The sequence below is a fragment of the Rousettus aegyptiacus genome, unplaced genomic scaffold (genome assembly GCF_014176215.1).
Source record: "Rousettus aegyptiacus isolate mRouAeg1 unplaced genomic scaffold, mRouAeg1.p scaffold_m13_p_10, whole genome shotgun sequence".
NCBI classification, from domain to species: Eukaryota; Metazoa; Chordata; class Mammalia; order Chiroptera; family Pteropodidae; genus Rousettus; species Rousettus aegyptiacus.
Genome location: NW_023416285.1, coordinates 35,232,438 through 35,244,799, shown reverse-complemented (window position 1 = coordinate 35,244,799; position 12,362 = coordinate 35,232,438). Strand labels below are relative to the sequence as shown.

The 12,362-nt window shown below is 34.6% G+C and overlaps 1 protein-coding gene across 8 annotated transcripts in view; it reads left to right on the top strand.

The window, feature by feature from the left end:
* The window catches only part of BMPR1B (bone morphogenetic protein receptor type 1B), a 326,532-nt gene that overhangs the window by 165,432 nt on the left and 148,738 nt on the right, over nt 1-12,362 (top strand). Inside the window, exon 1 of one of the 8 annotated variants that reach the window (XM_036227691.1) lies at nt 848-3,388. The exons of 6 other annotated variants lie outside the window; for them this stretch is intronic. The gene's annotated coding sequence lies outside the window, so the exon portion shown is untranslated. Of the gene's footprint in view, nt 1-847; nt 3,389-12,362 lie in introns of those variants that run through there. One more of the 8 variants, XM_016144350.2, reaches the window with a different exon arrangement.

Here is a 12,362-nt window from a genome sequence, read left to right as displayed (position 1 = left end):
AACTTCCAACTCATCTAAGAAGTCTTCTCCAGCTATTCCTTTGATTGTTGCGTTGATTACACGTACTGTCCATAGTATATGAACTAGAACCTAAGATACAAACTTTTTCCAGTACAGAGTTTCCACAAGTATGTTTTAGCAAGTACATTGGCCAGATACCCATTTTGCTTACCTTAAACAACCCAATTTTATTTCAGAATATTAAGGTGTATTCTTTCCATATGTATGTTACTTACCTTCTGAACTTATTATATACATTTTAAAAGCACACCATGTAGTGTCTTTTATTGATCAATCACCTTGATTAGCTTTATCTACTTAATTACAGAGACCTCATATTTCTATGTATTGCCTATCATTTACTATTGTTGATTAATCATTTGAAAATTAAACACCTGTTTAATTGCTCAAAGAAATAGAAGAAAATGGGCTGGGATATTTTTTGGTGAGACTACAATTCAAATGAGACAGTATTTACTTCTACATGGGGGACAATCCATTAAATCCTTCTCTGTCCGTTTTTTTATTAGATAAAAGAGGAGAGCTGAGGAGAGACCTGCTTCTTCAGTCAGACAGATTGGATTTGAATCAGAGATCTGTGTGCCTTTAGCCAGATTAAAACCTCTCTGACTTTAGATTCTTTATTTTTAAAAGGAGTGGTGCCCCTTTTCTCAGGGCTACTGTAAGGATTAGTTGAGCTAGGACTAAAAGCCTGTCACATAGTAGGCGCTCTACTAAGGTTAATTGTTTATGGTATTTCTTATCATGGAGAAATCTGAAGTGAGCTCTATGACTGCCTTCCCCACCACTCCTGCCCCCCCCCCCAAAAAAAAAAAATCTAGGTATTTGAGAGCGTTCATGAAAATACATTTATTTTCTGGCCTGGATTATGTAAGGTATTTCAAACTAAAATTATAAGCTTTCCCCCCACCCCCCCTCCTTCAGGCTTATTTTCTCCTAGCTTAAAAACACTGAAAGAGATTGGAGAAAATATGGGGAATTAGTAACTTTGATTAAAGTGTTTCAAATTTTGTGGGACTGATTTTTTTCATCTGAATTTATTTGGTGGTACACTGAAGAAGTGGTCTTCCTGGTGAATATATTTCAAAGAAAATATACTGTGATTTAGACTGAAAGAGTAAATGTGTGTGTGTGTGTGTGTGTGTGTGTGTGTGTGTGAGTGTTCTCATGTTTACATTTATGCACAGGAGTATTGATATGATAAACACATCTTTAGGCACTCAACAACTCTTAACAGTATGTAAAGTAACAACCCTGTGATCCAACAATGGAACATTTGTGGAATTGGAAAGGACAAAGAAACATTGGAAAGCAAGTTCATTGGCACATAGGGAAAGCATTAACCAGCAAAGCACTTAGGATGGACAAGCGACCACACAGTTGTAGAAAAAGAGTTTTTGAATCTCTCAACACAAAGTCTTGGCTTTGGACTCCCTTAGTTTAAATATTGACTTTTGAAATGAGATGAAAGTTGATATATGCCATGTTGCAATATCTTTCTCACCACATGTTGAGTGTCAGTAATGCAATCTTGTTGGATAACTAGTCTGTGTTGTTTCTGATTTACAACCCTGGTAATTTTTCTTGTTCTGGGAATACATTGCATGAGAATGCATGTCGAGGCTAAACTTAGCTTCAAACCTACCTGAGTAAAAGTGAGAATTCTACTCATATAACCAACTTATAAATATTTAGATTTTAAATGATGTTTAAATCTATAGATTTAATTACCTTTCTCAGAGAAATTATCAAAAGAATAAAAATATAAGCATAGAAACAAAAATAGCACCAGGAGTAATTACAGTATAAGAAAACAGAACACTTAAGTACCCATGAACAAATATAGTGTAAATTTTTGCTATAAGAAAAATAGACATATATGTCTGCATATTCAAAGGATAAGGAATATACTGTAAAGAAAAAATATGAACTTTTGAATTGGTCACAATGTTTTTTTTAAATGAGTAATCTATTATAAAGTGGATATTCTTTAAGTCATGAACTCTTTATATTGATTGAGCTATATAGAAAATTTCCCAGTAACTGGATTATTCCAAAACCTTCACTTGGCTACATATACATGACATAAATGTTCTCAAAGTGTTTATGTTTTAATTGTCATGCCTGAGAAATTTTTGCATTTTATTAGCTTTAAAGTACACATAGAAGCTGAAAACCAAAATTTTGATGACTAAATCCAGATTACATGCAGTCATTTAAAAGTATTTTATACAGTAGGTTTATACTGGAAAATTTTAATGAACACAACCAGCTGTATCCTAAGAGATGGTGTGGGGAAGTTAAGGAGCAGATCTGGAAGTTCCATGAAGAGAATGAGGGCTCTTGAAGAACTGTTAGTCAGTCTGTAGTGAAACAATTATTTTATCTTGGGAGGTGAAAAGAGGAGGCAGAAAAACCAAGTATATCAGATATTTTTCTATATATTACAGACATGCAGCAAGGAGATAGAAATGCATGACAAAATATCTCAAAGTTGGGTTATATTCAAACTCTATAAGTTTTCAGAAAACTAAAACCATAGAATTAAATGATAGTTTTATATTTTTGACCAAGACTAAACCTTCTTAGACCTTTTGTGTACTCTTTAATTCTGTTAAGTAGGCCTTTAACATCTTTCTTGGTTGTAATGATTTATGGTCTTTGAATTGAAAAGGCTGCCTGGAACTAGTGCCATCCAGATAGTAGGGGCTCTTATAAATGCAACTTACTGTTAGAGATTATGTACATCAACCACATTTATTGTTATTTTCTAAAATTGCATTTTATTTTCTTATTAACTTCCATTAAAGAACAGATATCTTTCATTTGCAAGTGTTTTTGTTCATATGAGAGAGATTGATTTTCCTTTAACTATTTAATAGAATGGTAAGAACATTCAAAATTCTGCTTGTAGTACTGTAAGAGTTCAAAATAAATTATACCCAGAAATTTACTAGAGAACGTGAGACACCATACATAATGGAAGAATGATCATATTCTCTTTTCACTTGAAGGATATCTCCACAAAGTTAATGCTAATAACATTTTAGTAGTTTGATTAATTTTCCCATTAGTTGTATAAGTATAAACTATACTTGTAATTTTACATTCAGGGGGATTTTGTATCTTTCACTTTTTGTCATCTTTGGACTTTCCTGGCATCTCTAGATGTCATTACTTAATAATATGTATGTGGTTTTATTATAGTTTATTTGCTCAGAAAGGAAGAGGAAGCTAGAGACAAAGCAATTACAGCTTGCTAGAAACAGAGCCTCCATTCTGCCCAACATCTATGTACCTTCCTCATGACAAGATCTCACTGAGCCTCCACTGGGAGGAACATTATAAGGCTAAGCTCTGACACATGGTGAGTAATTAAAAAAAAAAAGGGGGATAAGTTTTAGAAAGTTATTGTTGTTGTTGTTGTTGTTTAATGAGCTGCTCTTTAAAGCACAAAAGAATGAAAATGCTGTATTGAGTTCTGGGCAAAATATGTTTATCTGAAAATTAGATATCTTAGTTTTATCAGATAGGAGAATGTCAGTGAGAAAATTTGCACTGCCTTTTTAGCCACTGAAATGTGAGCATAGGGGAATATTGAGAAGCGGCAGCCTCAAAGTCACTTTACACTCCCTCAATTCGTTTCAGCTTTGATCCTGATGCTGAAACTTGAAGGCAGCTCAGTGGCGTTGGGCAGGTGGCCGGCATAGAGCCTCTGGGCCGCTGGTTTTTGAGACAGCTCTAGGATCCATCCTGTGCTAGTTTGATGAGAATTTAAAATCTTTCTTGTTAAGTGTGTTTTACTTTTGGCACCATTATGCTCTTGTTCCTGTGTTCCCAGGTAATTAGGTCTTTGCTCTATTTCTTGGTATCTACCTTCACTCTCTACCCCAGTTTCTGTTGCCAGATTTCCCTGATGTTCTGTATATTTTCCCCAACTTTGCCTTTTACTTGCTATGTCGATTTTCTAGCAGTTTTCCTGGGCAATCATAGTTCATCTGAACATTCCAAGTCTCCCTGAATAGATACAATCCCTGCGATGACATTCTGATGTTGAGATACACTTGCTTGTTTAGAAGCCTGAGATTGCCAAGCTAGTAGATTAGGGTGTTCATTTTGTTCAGAAGCTGAAGGCCTTGATTTAAACATTGGTTGATATTTTCAGAAAACTCATAGCCCATCATGAAGCCTAGTTTATCCTGACAAAATCCTGATTATTTTTAAAACATCCTATTTGCATTTTAGGATTTGGAGCCTGTTATTGCTGGAATAACAGAATCAGTGGAACAGAAAACGTCCTTTTCTGCTTTAATTTTCTCCTTAGCATTTATTACTAACATATGACATATTTCACTTTTGAAATTTATTGTTTGTCTTTCCCACAGAATGTAAGCTCTATTTGGGCAGAAGATTTTGTCTGCCTTGTTCCTTTCTGTATCTTTAGTTCTTATAACAGTGCCTGGCGTACAGTATATGTTCAATAAATATTTATAGATTGAAATTCTGACTTCGTCAAATAATCATGTCATTAAGTTTAGAAGTCTGCTTAGGAGTTAATAATGATCATTGTGTTCTGATTGCTTTGTGGTTCCTTATATATAAAATGTGTGGTACTTTTGTGAGTTTTTAAATGTTTACTATACTTTTTAATGTTTCCATATTTACTACACTTAAGATTTATAATTATAGATTAACTTTTTATTTACTTGCAAGCCAGGATTATGTTTTTGTCATGCACTGTGTTTTTTTTTTTATAGCTCTTTAATTTTTTTTTTTACCTTGTAAGTTCATTATTATCAACCATACCTTATTAGTTGATCCTAAGACACACTGTCGTAACACATTTTACAATTGCTGAATTTGGGCTATATTTTAATGTCATCATATGACAATCATAGCATTCTTCCTCCCAGTGCTGCGTAAAATGGTGAGTGGCTCCTCATATAAATAATATTTTATATTTAATGAAATACTTTTGTTACATTTTAAAGTTTTGGATATTTTTTAAGAATCATTAAAGTTTAATATCTAGAATAATTTCTTTCCATGCGAATGACAAAGCTACTGAGAAACTTTCACAAAAATACTTGATAGTTTTCTTTCATATATTTCATATACCTCAATTACTCTAACGAAATGATATTTTGGAGGAGGGTTTGCTTTTACTAAATTGAACTAGAGGGAGTGCTTGGTCACCCAACTAGGTATTCCTTCTGACACTGCACATAATGGAAACCTATCACTTGGCAATTTGACAAATGAAACCAGCTCAGCTGCAGAGATCCAAAGTTTTAGAACTCAAAAAGGCAGGTCATTGAACATGTTTGTTTTCTAAAGGCTTCTGGATTAAGGGGTCCTGATGCTGAGAGTGTAGACAGATTTGAACACCAACCTAGACGTGTCATCATGTGTGATCTGCTCTATGAGGTGTACTTTTCATCTCTGAAATAAACCAGAGGCGTCCTCTGGAGGCCTACTCAATTTCTTTTAGCATATTAGAATCATATGTTAAACAAGTGTTTGTGAGGATCTAGAATATATCCCCAGGTAGGGAAGCAAAGAACTTATAAGAGTTATTGGAGAAATTATCACAGAGTTGTTGGGTTTCAGAGAAACTATTTGATCCCTCTGACTCAATGACTGACTTCATAGAAAGTCACCCCAACCTCTCTGGGCTTCAGTACTTGTGACATGAGAGAACTGGACAATCGAATATGATTGATAAAAATAACTTTTTCCTCTAGAATGGATGTGCTTTAGAAAGGATAAGTTTGATTGAAGTAAAAATATATATATACATGTATATTTGATTAGAATAAAGTGATCCCATTGTTGTTTGAACTCAAAACTGAAAACTAAATCATACTAAGGTAGTTTATTATTGTAGTTTATTATTATACTTGTCGCTTTTAGGAAAAACAGTTTAGCTCTCACCTCTGTCACCTGTGTCAATTAACTTCAGAGTTAAAATATGATGGATAAGTATGTCTGATTCTAATTTAATTCAGAAATGTCTCAACTACAGGCAACAACTTTGTATATATTGCACTTCCTGATCATGGTGAGCCTGGTACCACAAAGATTAGATTTCATTACTATTTGTCTCTTATTGGTTATTTATTGCTAGATTTATTGCTTTTTTTATATTTAGTAAAATAGAATATTTCAGATTGGTTAAATCAACAAAATTCAAGTTTTGTTATGCAGTATACTTATTATGAATATATATGTATGTGTACACCTAGTTTTATCACCTCAGATTACCACAGATAACATACAAAGAACATTTTTGTAGAACCCAATTCATAGTAGCTGCTAAATATTAGTTTTATAATAATAATTGATAATCATTACTCTTCAAGGATTATTTGGAATTCATTTACTGAATTAAAAATTCAGTCCTTGAATTTATGACTCTTGAAAAATTTCTAAAAATTGAATTACTAACAGAAAAAGTAGTGTATTGATATTTTAAAGACTCTAGTAATACATCTAAATTGCTTTCTAGAATGTTTGTATTAATTTACACTTAACTCATCAGTGTGGACATGTCCTTTTTTCCTTCATACCCTTACCAATATCAAATATTATCGAAACTTGCTGATTCATTTAGCTGGAAAGTCTCATTGTTGTTTTAATTTTTATTTGTTTTGTCATCAGTGAAATTAAATTATTTTCATGGTTATGGTTCTCATCTGTGAGTTATCTCTGTGCCTATTTTAGTATTTTTCTTACCAATTTATATGTGTTCTATATTATATTAAGGCTTTAAAGCTTGGTCATATTTCTGAAAAGATATTCATAGCCTAGTATTTATGCTTCATTTTATTGATTAAAAAATTTAACATGCAATTTCTATAGAAGAATTATTTCAAATATATTTTTCCCTATTGAATCTTTTTTTATTTTTTATTTTTTTAGCTGTCTTTCCTAGCTCTCTAGGTTTTCTTGGAGTAATTTTCAGGGCTCCCTATTTTCTGGTCATCTCTTTCCCAATGCTGTCCCTAAATCACTGAGACAATCAGGTAGACCTATTCCATTTATGTTCTTACCATGACATCCTTGCCGTATCCCTTAATTTTTGCTTTGCATATCTTCGGTGAAGCCTGAGCAAGGCTTTAATATTTAATATTATACCACAGTTTAGTATTTGGTTATTTAATTATATATATTTTTGCTAATTAGATAAGTCTCTCCATCTGCCTTAAAACTTGCTTCAGAATAGGATTCATGGTTTATACTTTTGTATGTCCCCAAATCTTGTAACACAGGCAGGGAACAACATACTGAGCCCTTAGTGAGCACTTGTTAATTTATAACTGCAAGTAATTTTCTTCATTATCTACCCTTACTTCCCCATATTATTTCTAGTGACAGAGCGACTAAGGTAAATGAACTATAAAGGGTTTGGAACAAATATTTTGGAGTTTGGTGCATTATGTTTTCTCAGTTGTGCTCTGATTCATACTGATCCCATATAGCATCCAAAAAAAAAAAAAAAACCAGACCACTTCATTAACTCTGAAGAACCAGCAGGCTGCACAGGGAGGAAGATTCCAGGTTATTACTTAAGATGTTATAAAAAGTGTTGAGGCTACTGCAGGCTCTGAGGTCTCCTCAGGATGTGGGCTTTGGCAGTTGGCCAGGTGAGTGGGCGTGGTAGGTGTCCTTGGTCAGGATTACAAATAGGACCCAGAATATTGCTTGATTATGAAAAAGTGCAGAACAGCTACCTCTGTTCAAGAAACATCCCCACGGGTTTCTCAGAGATTCAGGTCCTTGTTTGAAGATTTGGGTAGTTTGGGGACTGAATCTGAGTATCTTTTAATTTGCCTTTCTTTAATGCCTTGAGATTATAACATCTAACCACTTTTTAAAAGTGATTTCATCTGAAGATTTTTTAAAAATCTCTTTAAAAAATGCTGTTTTTATTTGTAAAATTTGATCAAAATATCAATTCCTGTTTAGTAATTTTTATGAGTTTTCCCATATGTAGCCAAAATGAGATGTAATAATTCGTGCTTTTCATTTCCATGGTCTCTAGCAGTATAATAAATAATTCCAAACCATAGTGACTTAAAACCACAACAACTGTTATCTCTCAAGTTTTTGTGGGTCAGGAATTTGAGTAGGGGGTTTGGCTGTTTGCTTTGGTTCAGGGTCTCTCATGTATTTGCAGTTAGACAGTGACTGGAGTTGTGACAGTGAACAGCTGAAGCAACTGGAGGTTAGTCAGGCATCTCTCTCTTTTTATGTAATATCAGGGCCTGTCCATCTGGCTGTCCACATAGGCTAATTTGGGCTTCCTCACAGTACAGCAGCTTCAAGGCAGTCCCTCTACTAATGTGGTAGCTGAATGCCTCAAGGGGTGAGAGTTATATTGCCCTTTTTGATCTATAAACCTCATAGTTTCACTTATACAGCAGTCAGAAATTTAAAGTGAAGGACTATCAACTCCAATGGTTGATGGTGGGAGTGTTGGAGTTACATTATAAGAAGAACATGGTGGTATGGGAGACTTTATAGTCATTATCTTTGGGAAATACAATCTGCCATTGTCCGTCCTCTGATCATAATCATTTATAGCCCTTCTCCATGTAAAATATGCTTGTTCTTGCCCTTAAAGCCCCTCAGTCTCATTCCATCATTGCATTCGCTTGAAATCCAGGATCTTGTCTTCTAAATCAAGTCCAGGTGCAAGTGAGGCTCCTTGGGTACAGCTGTTTGAATGTTGAAAACACTTGAACTAGAAGTTCTTCTAAAAAGCTGTGAGGATATGCATTACCTGGCCTTTACACAACCAACATTCAGTGGTGTGACAAGCATAGGAAAATTTTATAGCCCCTCCTATACGAGAGGCTGTTATACTTCATAGCAAATTTAAAACCCAGATGTCCCTGCTGCCATTTGCTTAATTAGGGCTCAATCTATTGTTCTCCATGACTCTTGGTTTCTCTTGCAGTGTTCTCATTTCCATGCTCTGATTCAGCATTCTTTTTTCCAAAAAAGAATGGAAGTTTGGGGTTTTAAAGGCCAATTTTTACTTCGTATTGCCTTTGTTTCCTTTTAGTTCTAACTAGTATAATTATTTTTTAAAAATGAGGTTTTTATTTATTTATTTATAATCTACTCTACTAGCAAAAGCCACACCCAGAAAACATTTGAGATAATCATTCCTTTAGTAGACATTCCCTGTGAGACTGCAGTGGGAAAACATCCTTAAGTTTTTAGTAGCTCAGTCATTTAGAAGAGAAAGTTGGCTACATGTGCTCTTCAGATCCTTAGAAAGCCTTTCCTCTTTCTGAAAGGATCTATGAGGCATCACCTAAATTATTCCCAAGGTGCTAAAAAAGCATATTTATAGTAAAGTGTGTAACGTCACTTGTAGACCAGGTCTATCAGGCTACACCTGGCATTTTATCTTTTCCCTGAAGCTCACTTTTATTTTGAGACTCTTTTGCTCTCTGAAATGATAGGGAATGAAAAATAGTTTTATTTTCAAATCCAGCAAGTTCTGTCTGTTTTTTACAGTTCCTCCAGATTTTGCTGAAAATGAAAATTTCTTTTTTAACTTACCTTCCTCTACCCACATGTTATTATAAGCACCAAAAGGAAGGCAGGTGTCTCTCTCAGTGTTCTGCTCAGAAACCCCCTTAGCCTGAGCCTTGGCATCATTAGATACGTTTTCTATTTTCCACATCACTGTGGGAAATTGTATGGCTTAACACTGTGCCACTACACAACAAGAGTCTCCTTTTTGTACCTTTCAAAAATCTAACCCCCATTTCTCTGGAGCCCTCAGAGTCAAACTCTGAGGCCCATCACACTTCCGCTAATAATCTCCTTGAGGCTTCCTGCTGCTGTCTGGTTCAAAGGCGAATACCACATGTCTTGAGTTTACTTTTTTTATTATACCACTTCACTCTGGTATCAAAGTATGTTCCAGTTATCCATTCCTTCTTAACAACTGTAAAACGTAGCGGCTTCAAAATAGCCAAAACAAAGTTATCACCTCTCATGGTTTCTGTGGGTCATGATTTTGTGCAGAACTTAACTGGGTGGTTTTGGCTCATGGTGTCTGGTGTATTTGCAGTCAGGTCGTGTTTAGAACTGGAATGGCAGGTGCTGAAGCACTTAGAGGCTGTCCAGACATATCTCTACTCATGTAGTCTCAAGGCCTCGCTGAGTTTTCCACATTGGCTAGTTTGGTCTTTCTTACTGCATCGTGTCCTCTACAGAGTCAGACTGCTAAAGTGGCAGCCAAGGGCTTGAACAACACGGATTCTGATGAATGCAGTGGGAATCGAGTTATATTTCACATCTGGCCTTGAAGCACATGGTATCACTTCACCATAGTTGTAAGCTCATCCAGATTCAAGAAGAAAGAATTTCGACCCCACTTCTCAATGGGATATAAGGAGAGCAATTAGGATGGGAAATATTGTTGTGGCCATCTTTGGAAAATAAAATCTTCCACACTTCTTTGTATCCATTCTTTACAATAAAGATTATATTCAATCTTTAAGTCCAAAGTTATAGAATAAAGATACAGATGTCAATAGAGAGGTAGATAGAGCCTTTTTAAAATAAAAATAAAAATAAAACAAAAAACAACAAAAATAAAAATTGACTATTCTTGCTTTCATTGTCAAATTTTACTATTTCTACATTCATTGGATTTCTAGTTATACTATTTAATGGGAATCTAAATTTGATGTTTTCCTCTTGGCTAAGCCAAAATTATGATTGTAGGTGGTGCATGTTTTAAGTTATATCAGGTTCTCAGACATGCAGAATTTATGAATGGTAATAGTTTTAACTGGCCAGCTATTAAAACCTTGTGTTTTTGTAAGAAAAGAGGAAAAAATGTTCCCTAAAAATGAAGAGAAATTAGATATCCTTCTAAAATCTAGCTCTCCACAAGTAGTGACAGATTGCCCCAATGCTTTTTAAAACTAACCTTTTAAAATATCAAGCATCATTTGGTTGAACTTCATGAATATGAGCAGTGAAAACTCCATTAAAGGTGATGAATGTGCAGCTGCTCGCATCTCCTTCCTTCTTGGCCACGCCAGCTTAGTTCATCTTGTCACTACATAAATGAGCCACATGTGCTTTGGAAAATTTTTGACTGTTTTGGATGTTTAGTCTGCATAGCCCGGACTCAGCAACAGTGCTATCCAGCTGAAGTTTGTGCGGGTGAACCAGGCATTGCAGCAGCTTGTGAAAGCAAAGAACCAGAAGATCGTACCTGTGTGAAATATGACTGTATCTTCACAGGGCTATCAAGGACCAGCTTTCGTTTAGTCCTCTTAACAAGATCAAAGGTGACATAAAATGAATGGAAAATAACAGAATGAATCCTCACAGTTCATTGCAGTTATTGTACCTAGGAAAGCACACCACTTTTTAGTAGTCAGCTTGGCCTACTGACAATGAAATTTTAGTCATCGCAAAATTGAGAGCAGTGTTACTTTGTGAATTATTACTATAGTTTGAGTGAGCTTTTAAAGTACTTGCAAAGTGTGGTTATGATAAGTCACATTATTTTACATCATAGTCATAGTTTTGACTCGACAGTTCACCCTCAGGTAAATTTCTCTTGTGATATAATATGAACTCAAGCAAACAGCCTAGTGAAATTGCCAGTAAGTTTGTTCATTTAATTACAATCTGATTTTTAAAACCTCGAAATTGTCTTTCAAAGTTAGATCATTGAGTAAAGAGTAACAAAAAGCAACAAATGACAAAAGAGTATGAAAGCATTGAAAACTGGGTCGTAAAGTAACATAAAAGGAACATGAGGTGAGTAGATAATTGGAATGTCAAATTTTGATAAAAATATTTTCAGGCCATTCAATTTACTTCATTTAGAATCTTAATTGTACTATGAAAGTTACTAACATTTAGTTCATTTAGTGTGCTATTATTTATTCATGAAAATTGGACTTGCCATTCATTTTAAGTGGGAATGAAAGTATTCTATTTATTAGTTTTCTACCCAAATTCTAAAACATTTATTTCTAAGGAGATCATTAACTCATTAATTATTACAGTAGTAAATGCGTTATGTATATGTGTTCAATATTGTGTAGGATCAGATAAACCAAAATTTATGAATAATTTTAAAGCAAACTTTTTTAGGCCCTTATATTATTTGCTTCCCTTCCTTCCATCCTCCCAGCCACCTTCTACATAGCTCCACGAATCTATCATGCCACTCTGCTTCTTAAATACTCTGGTTTCTCATTGCCAAGAGTATAGATGTTAAGGTACCTTTTGAAGACAGAGCAGGTCCTCCATGATCAGGCCCCTTCTTCCCTTGCTTGCTTTATCTCCTG